The 14,797-nt window shown below is 32.1% G+C and overlaps 1 long non-coding RNA gene across 1 annotated transcript; it reads left to right on the top strand.

The window, feature by feature from the left end:
• The first annotated feature begins 8,314 nt into the window (after nucleotides 1-8,314).
• On the top strand, nucleotides 8,315-8,825 carry LOC111390656. The gene is made up of 2 exons (XR_002701966.1): nucleotides 8,315-8,365; nucleotides 8,475-8,825. It is a non-coding gene; the product is annotated as an uncharacterized LOC111390656 (long non-coding RNA).
• The last annotated feature ends 5,972 nt before the right edge of the window (nucleotides 8,826-14,797 follow it).

Genomic DNA, 14,797 nt, shown 5'->3' with positions numbered 1-14,797 from the left:
TGGATAAAGTTACCCATCCATCACCCATTTAAAATCCATCCATCCACATGGACCAAAAAAAACCCACGTGGTAGATGAAAGTCATACATGGACGTAACGGTGTTAAATATTTTGACAACGTGGAACAAAATCAATTAAATTTAAGTAGGTTTTTTCTTCCAAATTTTCCATTGCATTTTTCCCAGAACACTGAGCGATTGTCTGGAGCCCCAAATCAATTTCTACTCCACAACATTAGTCAATTCTTCCTTGCATCAAATCCAAATCAAGAAACCATTGCATATTGAACTCACGTTGGAAAAATCCCCAAATTCATATTAACCCATAAATTCCTTTACATGCCCCACAAATGGCAGACAACATTATTATTGAAGAAGTAATCTTGGAGACAACATATGAGGGACCACAAGGAGGTAATATCCTAAAATATTTTTGGAGGAACACTTTATTGGACCACTTTGTCTAACACTTTGTTTTTGGAATATCAAGTGTTGTACTCGGTTGCATTGAATATTCATTTTTTTTTTAATTGCAATACTTTCTCAAGTTTTAACGATTATAACATTTTCTTCGTATACTCTCGTGGCTTTATGCTATCTATTTTGTGGGTTTCCATTTCTTCAGTTATGTCAGTTTTCTTCTGATTTTAGAGCTCTCGTTATTACATCTCAATGACAATCTTGTATGTGGTGACAGATTTCAATGTTTTGCCACTTGTTTTTCTGGAAATTTTTTTCACTAAATAATAATTAAAACACATGCTGGCCAGTATAAAAATTTTTTCACTAATTTTTTTTTCAGTAGTAATGCTTCTTGTTACTGCTGAAATTCAGATACAGATACTAATTTCACATTTACAGATAAAAATTTAAAAATATTGATGCTACTGATCTTTGGTTGCTAATGTTGCATATCTTTAAAATTACTGATGCTACTTATACTTTAAAAAGGCAAGACTTTATGGATTTAGGCAGAAGGTCAATGATGCTACTTAATATATGAAGAAATTTGGGCAGAAATACTTATTCTATGTGGTAAAGGAATCATTTTGTGCATGTATCTTTGTCCATTTGTAATTTGAAATCTTGAACAGGAACTGATTGTGATTGTCACAATCTGTCATATGACATTTTTGGTTAATATCATATATAAATTGGGGATTTAAGGGATGACAAGAGTTCAAGTTTACATAAGGGCACTGACTCCACAAAACACAGAAATTTGGGCAGAATGACACTGATGTATTTAGGCAAAAGGGCACTTATATTTTGGTTTCCCTTCATTTTTGGGTAAATATCTTTACTTCAAAAAAATTTCCAGCGAAGGATCTTTCCACAACAAACATAAAATGTAACCAACATGAAAACAAAAGGAACCTATTCAATTAAAAACTGCCAAAAAAAAAAAAAAAAAAATCTGATTTCCGTTGAAGATTCCACAACCATCAATACAACACATACACCTAACCATTGACTCCACAATTATGTCAAACAGCCGAACATCTACCATCACCATCTACATTCCTACATGATCAAGACTTACAAACACCAACAACAACCTGCCAATTACACATCCAAAACACAATAACAACCTATTAAATGTTCCCTGTGATTTCAATCAGAATCAGCACATAAATTTGTGTTGTAATCTTCATTTTGATCAAGCCAAATCCCAAAACAGTCTTTCGGAGTTGTTCTCCATCCATGAGGACTTTGTGACAGCTCTCTAACCACAATGACACAAAATTTGTAAGAAATTCTATGATATCATGAAGAATTTTCCATGATGAGGTAAAATAATTGGTTTTCTTTATAGGGTTCGTTTCCATTTGAGAGTGATTCGGGGGTGGTTTGGATTCTTGGTTTCCCTGTAGAGATGGGCCTGGAAGGAAAGGTTTTTTGATTTGGGTGGAAATCGATGGGTTGATATGGAGAAAAGATGGATTTAGGGTTCTTGGTGAAATTGAATTTTGATTTGGGAATATGAGAAAAAAGTTTCTTGCCATTTTTAAAGAGAAAATGTTGTTTCAAATTTGGTGATTAATGTCTAGTTATCAATATTTAACGGTGTTTGTTACCACAAGGGATTTTCGTCCGCCACGTGTATTTTTTCGTCAAGGTGGACAGATGGAATTGAAAGGATGATGGATGGGTAAAGTTCTATAAAATTGAGTGAGCGTTCAGTAACCTTTTATTTGTAAGTGAGTAAGTAGTAACCAGGTATAAATGTTGATGATGAGTTATTTAATTAACTCGTTATTATATTGAGGTGCTTTCGGTATCATGCCATGTGGTCAACGAAGAACATATTATGTTTATTGGAATGTGCTTATGTAGTGGATAATCTGATCTGTTTCATTAATCTAAATATATAATGACATGGAGCAGCTGATGTTTAACTAATAAAGATTTGAATTGCAACAAAAGATATAATGATTGTTCTTATATCAACATACCAATGGCATGAGTTTTTCCCCTGAGGTAGTAAATATTATTGTTTGGAGCTGTACACACAAATTATTGGCATTGATATTAGTTTTCATTTCATCACCTGATTTAAAGCTAAAAGGAATATTGGTGTTGTACTGCACTTTGGACGCCAATTATTTTTGTATGGATTATACAATATTTACAATAAAATTTCTTGTTTTTTGTTTTAGAGGAAGCTTTCATTGATGTGCCTTTTTTGGTTAGGTCTCGACTCTCTTGCATTAAATCTACTATGCCTTTTTAGGTCTATTAATGGATGCCCAGATCTGGTATGCTATATTCTCAACTTTAGTTGGAGGTATATATGGCGCATTTCATTGGCTGGGAGAGGTCAGTGGTTCTTTTTTATTTTTAATCTTGATGATATTAACTATATACAGTTTCTGCTTCATTTATTATATAACTTGATGGTATTCTTCACTTGTGATTGTGAATCTTCTAATTCTTCACTGTCATTTTGCAATCAATTTATGTGGATTCCTCTGTTTTGCTTATTTCTCTCACGTTGCCGTACGTGAATGTTCAGGGAGATGGATCAATTCCTTGTTCCGTATTTGGCTGAATGTAACTTGGAGTTAGTTCAGAGGCCTCCATTTTTTCTTGCTAGCAAGGTTTTCATTATACTTTTTAAGTCATAACTCTCCCTTTTGTTAAGGGAGATTTTGATTAATTCCATTTAATCCCTATGTTAACCATCAAATCACATCAAATTTTCCTCTTCTTTGCCTATCTTTGGCCTCAATAAATGTTTGAGTCCATGGTTTATGGCTTTGAATTGGTAGTTAATAGAGGGATTAAAGGAAGTTGATAAAAAATGCTGGAATATAACTGAATCACCAGCAAGTTGGTTATCTTGAACTATGGATTAAATCTCTCTCTATCTTGCTTCTTTTTTTCCTTCTTTTTGCATCACTCCTTGTTGGTTATGTTGTGGAGTTGGAGTTGTTGAGGTATACTTATTTTTTTGGTCGTGTTTTATTTAACTTTACAAGCTTGAGTGGCTCATATTTGTAATGATGACTTGTTACTATATGCAGAACTTAGAAACTGTTCGTCTTTTTAATTGCTTTAGACAATGTTTGACTATCCTTCTCACAGGTCAATGTAAATTTTAGCCTGTTTCGGAGAAATAATAAGGGGAATTATTCTGATCTTCATCCATGGCCACATGTATAAAGTTCCGGGTTATGTTCTTATTCGATTTGAGCATGATAGATTGATCCCTTCAAAGCTTCAGTTTAGAAATTTATCGAGCGTTTATAAGATTTTTGGGGATGATAATTTATTTGATAATTTACTATGATCTTCCCCGTTTTGGCTGTTAGTTTAGTTTAGTTTAGTTTGTATTTGTTTTGATTTTGGAGATAACCAAGGTTGTAAATAATACCTCGGTCTATATCTATCTAGTTGATAGTAATATGATTTTTTAACTATTTTGATATCATTTATATTTTAATTTAGGTAACAATGATACATCGTAGCAAAAATGATCACGCGATAAACTCTTTGTGTTGAGAAATAAATTTAATTACAAACATTACTTGTTACAAAATAAATTATACTATAAATATTGAATCTCTTGAAATATATTATACAATATTAAATATCTTGAAATATATTATACGATAAATATTGAATATGTATTGTGACGACATTATGGCTATAAATATGGTGTTGCTATTTCATATTTTCTGTGTCAAACAGATAGTGTTGCGATTTTGTTAATAGAATGAATGATCGAAAGTTGTCGTATAATACATTATGTGATTTAACCTTCACGACAAATATTTTTCTCTTAAAAACCTTTTTGGAACAAACGTTGCGACAAATTGAATGGTCCCCTTTTAATTTTTTGAGACATATATGCATTCCTACGACATTATGGCTACAAATATTGTGTTGTTATTTCATATATTCTGCGTCAAACAAACAAAGTTGCAATTTTATTAATGCGATGAATGGCTGAAGTTTGTCGCAGAAGACATTCCGTAACTCATATAGTACGACGAAGCCTGCAACAAATGTATTGTCGTCACAAAATTATTTTTGTAACAAAACGACTATTTATGCAACTACATTTTTTCGTTGCAAAATCGATATTTTTTTGTAGTGAATAACCAAGACCAAGGACTTGAAGAAAAATTTAAGGTTTAATCAAGACGTAGCAAAATAACAAGAACGTAACAAAAAACTTTTAGTCCTAAATTTTTTACTTTTATACAGGGAAGTGATCCTCAAAGCTTCCAAGAAGCTATGAACTTTTCAGAAGAATTTCAATGGAATAAAGCCACTAAAAGTGAAGTAGATTCCGTTTTGGAAAACTGCACATGAGAGTGGATTTTCCTTTGAGGTGCAAACATTTATGTTACAAATGAATTTTCAAAAGTAAAGTGAAAGTAGGAGGAGTTGTCAGAAAGTAAAAGGCTAGGCTATTGATAAAAGACTATAGATGAAAAGAAGGCCTCGATTACTTTTATCTAATAAAGAGAATAACATCTATTAAGATGATACTTACAATTATAGCACTGCGAAATCTTGAAGTATATCAAATGAATATTAAAACTAATTTTCTTAATGGAATTAGAGGGAGAACTCTATGTAGAACAACCTGATGATTTTTCTTCAATATGGCAGGAAAATAAAGTTTGTAAATTAGTGAAGTCGTTTTATGGCTTGAGACAAGCACTAAAACAATGTCATGAGAAGTTTGATAATGTCATAATAGAATGTATATTTAAGATCAATAAGTATAACAAATGCATTTATGTCAAAGACGCCTATAAAAGTAATGTTATTTCATGCCTTTAGGTTGATAATACGCTTATTGTTCATACCATATGAGATGATTAAATATTTTAAAGATATGTTAAATTCAAATTTGACATGAAAGATATGGGTTTAGCTGATGTGGTACTTAGAATTAAAATTTTAAGAACGTCACGATGGTCTCGTTGTAAGTCGGTCATATTATGTGAACAAAATACTTGAAATTTTAACAAGGATGATTCTGGTGTGACTAGAACGTTGATAGTTATAAATGATGGTGTCTTTCAAGTTACTTTACAACTATTGAGAATATGATGTACTTAATGAGTTGTACGAGACTAGATATCACTTAAAAAGTTAGTAAATAAAGTAGATAATCCAAGAGCTTACTACTAGAAATGAATAGTAAGAATACTCACATATTTAAGATATACTCGTAGCTATGGATTGCATTATACCAGATATCCATCGACTATTAAATGATATAAAAAAAAGAAAAGAAAAAGATTCAACATCTACAAGTGGATTTGTGTATCATGAAAATCCTCTAAGCGGGCGATAAAACTGGATCTACTTTGAAATTTTAGTTTATACCCGTGAACAAATATGGTGAAGAGGCCAAATGGCTACATAACTTCTTAGAGGATTTTTAGAGATGGCAAAACCTATGCCATCAATTTAAATACTTTGTGTAGTCAATTTGCGGTTTGGAATGGCACATAATAGTAAGTCTAGACATGCATTGAAGACATAACACTATAAGACAATACTTTCAACCAAAGTTATCTCTATTCATAGGTAAGGTCAAAGGGTAATATTTTAAATCCTCTTACAAAAAAATTAAATAGAGAGTTAGTTGAAAAGTCATCGAAATGAGCTCTAGAATGAATGAGCTAATACAATGTGTTTAGGTCTAAAGAAGTCTTGTCAAGTTCCATGTCCAAAACTCATTAAATCAAGTTGTAATTAAGGTTGTGTTGACGGATATTAACAGTTGGTTGAGTAAGTCATAAAAAATTGAACCCTGCTATATTACCAGGCCACATAGGCCCTGGTAATGCCAGGGGGCCAGGCCCTAGTAAAGGAGATTTATCCTTAAAAATCTTGAAAGTGGAATAACTCTTCTCTATTCAGCAAACATCCAAAAGGCGCTCGAGCACATTTTTCAGGACATGTGTGCTTGAGCATGGTTTCAAAGTATGTCTGCTCGAAGAAAATCCAAAGTGCTCGAGAATAGACTTTCACAAAGCACTCGATATGAGTATTATCTAGGAGATAAATGAATAGAACTATAAAATTTTCTATTCTGATATTGTCAATAAACTGCAGCTGGGTTTCTATTGCATTTTTGTCCAATGCTTATAAATTTTGCTTTTTCACTGCTTTATTTGAGTTTCGTAGTGAAATGGACGTACTCGAAGTGAAATCCTTTCTAATTTGTTTAGTTTTTGAAGAAAAACTTACACTTTGAATGGGCTGCTTTAATAATATTCTTTACATTTTCCCTTTCACTTGTAGTATGGGGAAGAAGTGGATTTTAGAAGTATTACTAATTGAATTGAGGAATCAAACTATATCGATTGTAATATCGCATTAACTTTTAAAGTTACAAATTATGTTTAATATTCCCATTTTAATTTTTCAATGAACTATTTATTGCATTTGTCTAATGCTCATAAATTGAGTTAATTAAATAGACAATCACTAACATTTCACTTCGGTTACTACTTACTCACTCAAAAATAAAAAGTTACCGATTACTCACCGAATTTTAGATAAAGTTACCCATCCATCACCCATTTAAAATCCATCCATCCACATGGACCAAAAAAAACCCACGTGGTAGATGAAAGTCATACATGGACGTAACGGTGTTAAATATTTTGACAACGTGGAACAAAATCAATTAAATTTAAGTAGGTTTTTTCTTCCAAATTTTCCATTGCATTTTTCCCAGAACACTGAGCGATTGTCTGGAGCCCCAAATCAATTTCTACTCCACAACATTACTCAATTCTTCCTTGCATCAAATCCAAATCACCCCAAATCAAGGAACCATTGCATATTGAACTCCCGTTGGAAAAATCCCCAAATTCATATGAACCCATAAATTTCTTTTCATGCCCCACAAATGGCAGACAACACTATTATTGAAGAAGTAATCTTGGAGACAACATATGAGGGACCACAAGGAGGTAATATCCTAAAATATTTTTGGAGGAACACTTTATTGGACCACTTTGTCTAACACTTTGTTTTTGGAATATCAAGTGTTGTACTCGGTTGCATTGAATATTCATTTTTTTTTTAATTGCAATACTTTCTCAAGTTTTAACGATTATAACATTTTCTTCGTATACTCTCGTGGCTTTATGCTATCTATTTTGTGGGTTTCCATTTCTTCAGTTATGTCAGTTTTCTTCTGATTTTAGAGCTCTCGTTATTACATCTCAATGACAATCTTGTATGTGGTGACAGATTTCAATGTTTTGCCACTTGTTTTTCTGGAAATTTTTTTCACTAAATAATAATTAAAACACATGCTGGCCAGTATAAAAATTTTTTCACTAATTTTTTTTTCAGTAGTAATGCTTCTTGTTACTGCTGAAATTCAGATACAGATACTAATTTCACATTTACAGATAAAAATTTAAAAATATTGATGCTACTGATCTTTGGTTGCTAATGTTGCATATCTTTAAAATTACTGATGCTACTTATACTTTAAAAAGGCAAGACTTTATGGATTTAGGCAGAAGGTCAATGATGCTACTTAATATATATCAAAAAAAAAAAAAAAAAAAATCTGATTTCCGTTGAAGATTCCCCAACCATCAATACAACACATACACCTACCACTACAACCATTGACTCCACAATTATGTCAAACAGCTGAACATCTACCATCACCATCTACATTTCTACATGATCAAGACTTACAAACACCAACAACAACCTACCAGTTACACATTCAAAACACAGTAACAACCTATTAAATGTTCCCTGTAATTTCAATCAGAATCAGCACATAAATTTGTGATGTAATCTTCACTCTGGACAGTTCTGGATGCTTCTTGTCCCCAATGGCTGTGGAAAATTCATCCTCAAAAGTATATATGTACATACTACATACTTCTAGTTTAAATTCTATCTTTTAATTCCAAAATTTTAACATTATTTCCAATTTAAAGCATGGACAAAAACTTTTGGGTGTTGCAGGATTGTTCTTGCCGTGTGCATTGATTGCTTGTACCTTTCTTTGTCTGAGAGAGTGCCTGTTTTCTTTTTTAAAGCATGAATTTCCAATTTAAAGCATAGATACAAAGCTCATTTTCTCTATTCAAGTAAGGAATCATAGGCAGAAGCCTTCGGGTTGTATAACATCACATAGTTTGTTACTACTTACTTTTATTTAAAATTTCAATTATACATTGGGCTGGGTGCTTCTTATCATAACCAAGTTGGCTTTTAGTTATAATAACAAGTGAATTAAATAGACAATCACTAGCATTTCACTTCGGTTACTACTTACTCACTCAAAAATAAAGTTACCGATCACTCACCGACTTTTGGATAAAGTTACCCATCCATCACCCATTTAAAATCCATCCATCCACATGGACCAAAAAAAACCCACGTGGTAGATGAAAGTCATACATGGACGTAACGGTGTTAAATATTTTGACAACGTGGAACAAAATCAATTAAATTTAAGTAGGTTTTTTCTTCCAAATTTTCCATTGCATTTTTCCCAGAACACTGAGCGATTGTCTGGAGCCCCAAATCAATTTCTACTCCACAACATTAGTCAATTCTTCCTTGCATCAAATCCAAATCAAGAAACCATTGCATATTGAACTCACGTTGGAAAAATCCCCAAATTCATATTAACCCATAAATTCCTTTACATGCCCCACAAATGGCAGACAACATTATTATTGAAGAAGTAATCTTGGAGACAACATATGAGGGACCACAAGGAGGTAATATCCTAAAATATTTTTGGAGGAACACTTTATTGGACCACTTTGTCTAACACTTTGTTTTTGGAATATCAAGTGTTGTACTCGGTTGCATTGAATATTCATTTTTTTTTTAATTGCAATACTTTCTCAAGTTTTAACGATTATAACATTTTCTTCGTATACTCTCGTGGCTTTATGCTATCTATTTTGTGGGTTTCCATTTCTTCAGTTATGTCAGTTTTCTTCTGATTTTAGAGCTCTCGTTATTACATCTCAATGACAATCTTGTATGTGGTGACAGATTTCAATGTTTTGCCACTTGTTTTTCTGGAAATTTTTTTCACTAAATAATAATTAAAACACATGCTGGCCAGTATAAAAATTTTTTCACTAATTTTTTTTTCAGTAGTAATGCTTCTTGTTACTGCTGAAATTCAGATACAGATACTAATTTCACATTTACAGATAAAAATTTAAAAATATTGATGCTACTGATCTTTGGTTGCTAATGTTGCATATCTTTAAAATTACTGATGCTACTTATACTTTAAAAAGGCAAGACTTTGTGGATTTAGGCAGAAGTTCAATGATGCTAACTTAATCTATGAAGAAATTTGGGCAGAAAGATAGACTTATTATATGTGGTAAAGGGATCACTTTGTGCATGTATCTTTGTCCATTTGTAATTTGAAATCTTGAATAGGAACTGATTGTGATTGTCACAATCTGTCATATGACATTTTTGGTTAATATCATATATAAATTGGGGATTTAAGGGATGACAAGAGTTCAAGTTTACATAAGGGCACTGACTCCACAAAACACAGAAATTTGGGCAGAATGACACTGATGTATTTAGGCAAAAGGGCACTTATATTTTGGTTTCCCTTCATTTTTGGGTAAATATCTTTACTTCAAAAAAATTTCCAGCGAAGGATCTTTCCACAACAAACATAAAATGTAACCAACATGAAAACAAAAGGAACCTATTCAATTAAAAACTGCCAAAAAAAAAAAAAAAAAAATCTGATTTCCGTTGAAGATTCCCCAACCATCAATACAACACATACACCTACCACTACAACCATTGACTCCACAATTATGTCAAACAGCTGAACATCTACCATCACCATCTACATTTCTACATGATCAAGACTTACAAACACCAACAACAACCTACCAGTTACACATTCAAAACACAGTAACAACCTATTAAATGTTCCCTGTAATTTCAATCAGAATCAGCACATAAATTTGTGATGTAATCTTCACTTTGATCAAGCCAAATCCCAAAACAGTCTTTCGGAGTTGTTCTCCATCCATGAGGACTTTGTGACTGAACAAATATGGTGAAGAGGCCAAATGGCTACATAACTTCTTAGAGGATTTTTAGAGATGGCAAAACCTATGCCATCAATTTAAATACTTTGTGTAGTCAATTTGCGGTTTGGAATGGCACATAATAGTAAGTCTAGACATGCATTGAAGACATAACACTAAAAATTTGTAAGAAATTCTATGATATCATGAAGAATTTTCCATGATGAGGTAAAATAATTGGTTTTCTTTATAGGGTTCGTTTCAATTTGAGAACGATTCGGGGGTGGTTTGGATTCTTGGTTTCCCTATAGAGATTGGTCTGGAAGGAAAGGTTTGTTGATTTGGGTGGAAATCGATGGGTTGTTATGGAGAAAAAATGGATTAAGGGTTCTTGGTGAAATTGAATTTTGATTTGGGAATATGAGAAAAACGTTTCTTGCATTTTTAAAGAGAAAATGTTGTTTCACATTTGGTGATTAATGTCTAGTTGTCAATATTTAACGGTGTTTGATGCCACGAGGGATTTCCGTCCACCACGTGTATTTTTTCGTCAAGGTGGACAGATGGAATTGAAAGGATGATGGATGGGTAAAGTTCTATAAAATTGAGTGAGCGTTCAGTAACCTTTTATTTGTGAGTGAGCAAGTAGTAACCAGATATAAATGTTGATGATGAGTTATTTAATTAACTCATTATTATATTGAGGTGCTTTCGGTATCATGCCATGTGGTCAAGGAAGAACATATTATGTTTATTGGAATGTGCTTATGTAGTGGATAATCTGATCTGTTTCATTAATCTAAATGTATAATGACATGGAGCAGCTGATGTTTAACTAATAAAGATTTGAATTGCAACAAAAGATATAATGATTGTTCTTATATCAACATACCAATGGCATGAGTTTTTCCCCTGAGGTAGTAAATATTACTGTTTGGAGCTGTCCACACAAATTATTGGCATTGATATTAGTTTTCATTTCATCACGTGATTTAAAGCTAAAAGCAATATTAGTGTTGTATTGCACTTTGGGCGCCAATTATTTTTGTATGGATTATACAATATTTACAATAAAATTTCTTGCTTTTTGTTTTAGAGGAAGCTTTCATTGATGTGCCTTTTTTGGTTAGGTCTCGACTCTCTTGCTTTAAATCTACTATGCCTTTTTAGGTCTATTAATGGATGCCCAGATCTGGTATGCTATATTCTCGACTTTATTTGGAGGTATATATGGCGCATTTCATTGCCTGGGAGAGGTCAGTAGTTCTTTTTTATTTTTAATCTTGATGATATTAACTATATACAGTTTCTGCTTCATCTATTATATAACTTGATGGTATTCTTCACTTGTGATTGTGAATCTTCTAATTCTTCACTGTCATTTTGCAATCAATTTATGCGGATTCCTCTGTTTTGCTTATTTCTCTCACATTGCCATACGTGAATGTTCAGGGAGACGGATCAATTCCTTGTTCCATATTTGGCTGAATGTGACTTGGAGTTAGTTCAGAGGCCTCCATTTTTTCTTGCTAGCAAGGTTTTCATTATACTTTTAAGTCATAACTCTCCCTTTTGTTAAGGGAGATTTTGATTAATTCCATTTAATCCCTATGTTAACCATCAAATCAAAGAAAATTTTCCTCTTCTTTGCCTATCTTTGGCCCCAATAAATGTTGGAGGCCGTGGTTTATGGCTTTGAATTGGTGGTTAATAGAGGGATTAAAGGAAGTTGATAAAAAATGCTGGAATATAACTGAATCACCAGCAAGTTGGGTATCTTGAACTATGAATTAAATCTCTCTCTATCTTGCTTCTTTTTTTCCTTCTTTTTGCATCACTCCTTGTTGGTTATGTTGTGGAGTTGGAGTTGTTGAGGTATACTTATTTTTTTTGGTCGTGTTTTATTTAACTTGACAAGCTTGAGTGGCTCGTATTTGTAATGATGACTTGTTCCTATATGCAGAACTTAGAAACTGTTCTTCTTTTTAATTGCTTTAGACAATGTTTGACTATCCTTCTCACAGGTCAATGTAAATTTTAGCCTGTTTTGGAGAAAGAATAAGGGGAATTATTCTGATCTTCATCCATGGCCACATGTATAAAGTTCAGGGTTATGTTCTTATTCGATTTGACTATGATAGATTGATCCCTTCAAAGCTTCAGTTTAGAAATTTATCGAGCGTTTATAAGATTTTTGGGGGGATGATAATTTATTTGATAATTTACTATTGATTTTCCCCATTTTGGCTGTTATTTAGTTTAGTTTAGTTTGTATTTGTTTTGGTTTTGGAGATGATAAAAGTTTGTAAATAATACCTCGGTCTATATCTATCTGGTTGATAGTAATATGATTTTTTAACTATTTTGATATCATTTATATTTTAATTTAGGTAACAACGATACATCGTAGCACAAATATCACGCGATAAACTCTTTGTGTTGTGAAATAAATTTAATTACAAACATTACTTGCTACAAAATAAATTATACTATAAATATTGAATATCTTGAATTATATTATACAATATTAAATATCTTGAAATATATTATACGATAAATATTGAATATGTATTGCAACAACATTATGGCTATAAATATGGTGTTGCTATTTCATATTTTCTGTGTCAAACAAATAGTCTTGCGATTTTGTTAATACAATGAATGATCGAAAGTTGTCGTAGAATACATTTTTTGATTTAACCTTCGCGATAAACATCTTTCTCATAAAAACCTTTTTGGAACAAACGTTGCGACAAATTGAATTGTCCCCTTTTAATTTTTTGAGACATATATGCATTCCTACGACATTATGGCTACAAATATTGTGTTGCTATTTGATATATTCCGCGTCAAACAAACAAAGTTGCAATTTTATTAATGCGATGAATGGCTGAAGTTTGTCGCGGAAAACATTCCGTGACTCATAGAGTACGATGAAGCCTGCAACAAATGTATTGTCGTCACAAAATTATTTTTGCAACAAAACGTCTATTTATACAACTACATTTTTTCGTTACAAAATCGATATTTTTTCTTAGTGAATAACCAAGACCAAGGACTTGAAGAAAAATTTAAGGTTTAACCAAGACGTAGCAAAATAACAAGAACGTAACAAAAAAAATTTAGTCCTAAATTTTTTACTTTTATGCAGGGAAGTGATCCTCAATGCTTTCAAGAAGCTATGAACTTTTCAGAACAATTTCAATGGAATAAAGCCACTAAAAGTGAAGTAGATTCCATTTTGGAAAACTGCACATGAGAGTGGATTTTCCTCTGAGATGCAAACAATTATGTTACAAATGAATTTTCAAAAGTAATGTGAAAGTAGGAGTTGTCAGAAAGTAGAAGGCTAGTCTATTGATAAAAGACTATAGATGAAAAGAAGGCCTCAATCACTTTTATCTAACAATGAGGATAACATCTATTAAGATGATACTTACAATTATAGCACTGCGAAATTTTAAAGTATATCAAATGGATATTAAAACTAATTTTGTTAATGGAATTAGAGGGAGAAATCTATGTAGAACAACTTGAGGATTTTTCTTCAACATGGCAGGAAAATAAAGTTTGTAAATTAGTGAAGTCGTTTTATGGCTAGAGACAAGCACTAAAACAATGTCATGAGAAGTTTGATAATGTCATAATAGAATGTATATTTAAGATCAATAAGTGCAACAAATGCATTTATGTCAAAGACGCCTATAAAAGTAATGTTATGTCATGTCTCTACATTGATAACACGCTTATTGTTCATAGCATATGAGATGATTAAATATTTTAAAGATATGTTAAATTCAAATTTTGACATAAAAGATATGGGTTTAGCTGATGCGGTACTTAGAATTAAAATTTTAAGAACATCACAATGTTCTCGTTGTAAGTCGGTCATATTATGTGAACAAAATACTTGAAAATTTTAACAAGGATGATTCTGGCATGACTAGAACGTTGATAGATATAAGTTAACATCTTTTGATAATAAAAATGATGGTGTCTTTCAAGTTACTCTATAACTATTGAGAGTATGATGTACTTAATGAGTTGTACGAGACTAAATCACTTAAAAAGTTAGTAAATAAAGTAGATACACGAGTAATCTAAGAGCTTACCACTGGAAATGAATAGTAAGAATACTTGAACAAATATGGTGAAGAGGCCAAATGGCTACATAACTTCTTAGAGGATTTTTAGAGATGGCAAAACCTATGCCATCAATTTACATACTTTGTGTAGTCAATTTGTGGTTTGGAATGG

The sequence above is a fragment of the Olea europaea genome, unplaced genomic scaffold, assembly GCF_002742605.1.
Source record: "Olea europaea var. sylvestris unplaced genomic scaffold, O_europaea_v1 scaffold701, whole genome shotgun sequence".
Taxonomy (NCBI): Eukaryota; Viridiplantae; Streptophyta; class Magnoliopsida; order Lamiales; family Oleaceae; genus Olea; species Olea europaea.
The sequence above is the reverse complement of the archived record's forward strand: the minus strand, read 5'-3'. Positions and strand labels throughout refer to the sequence as shown.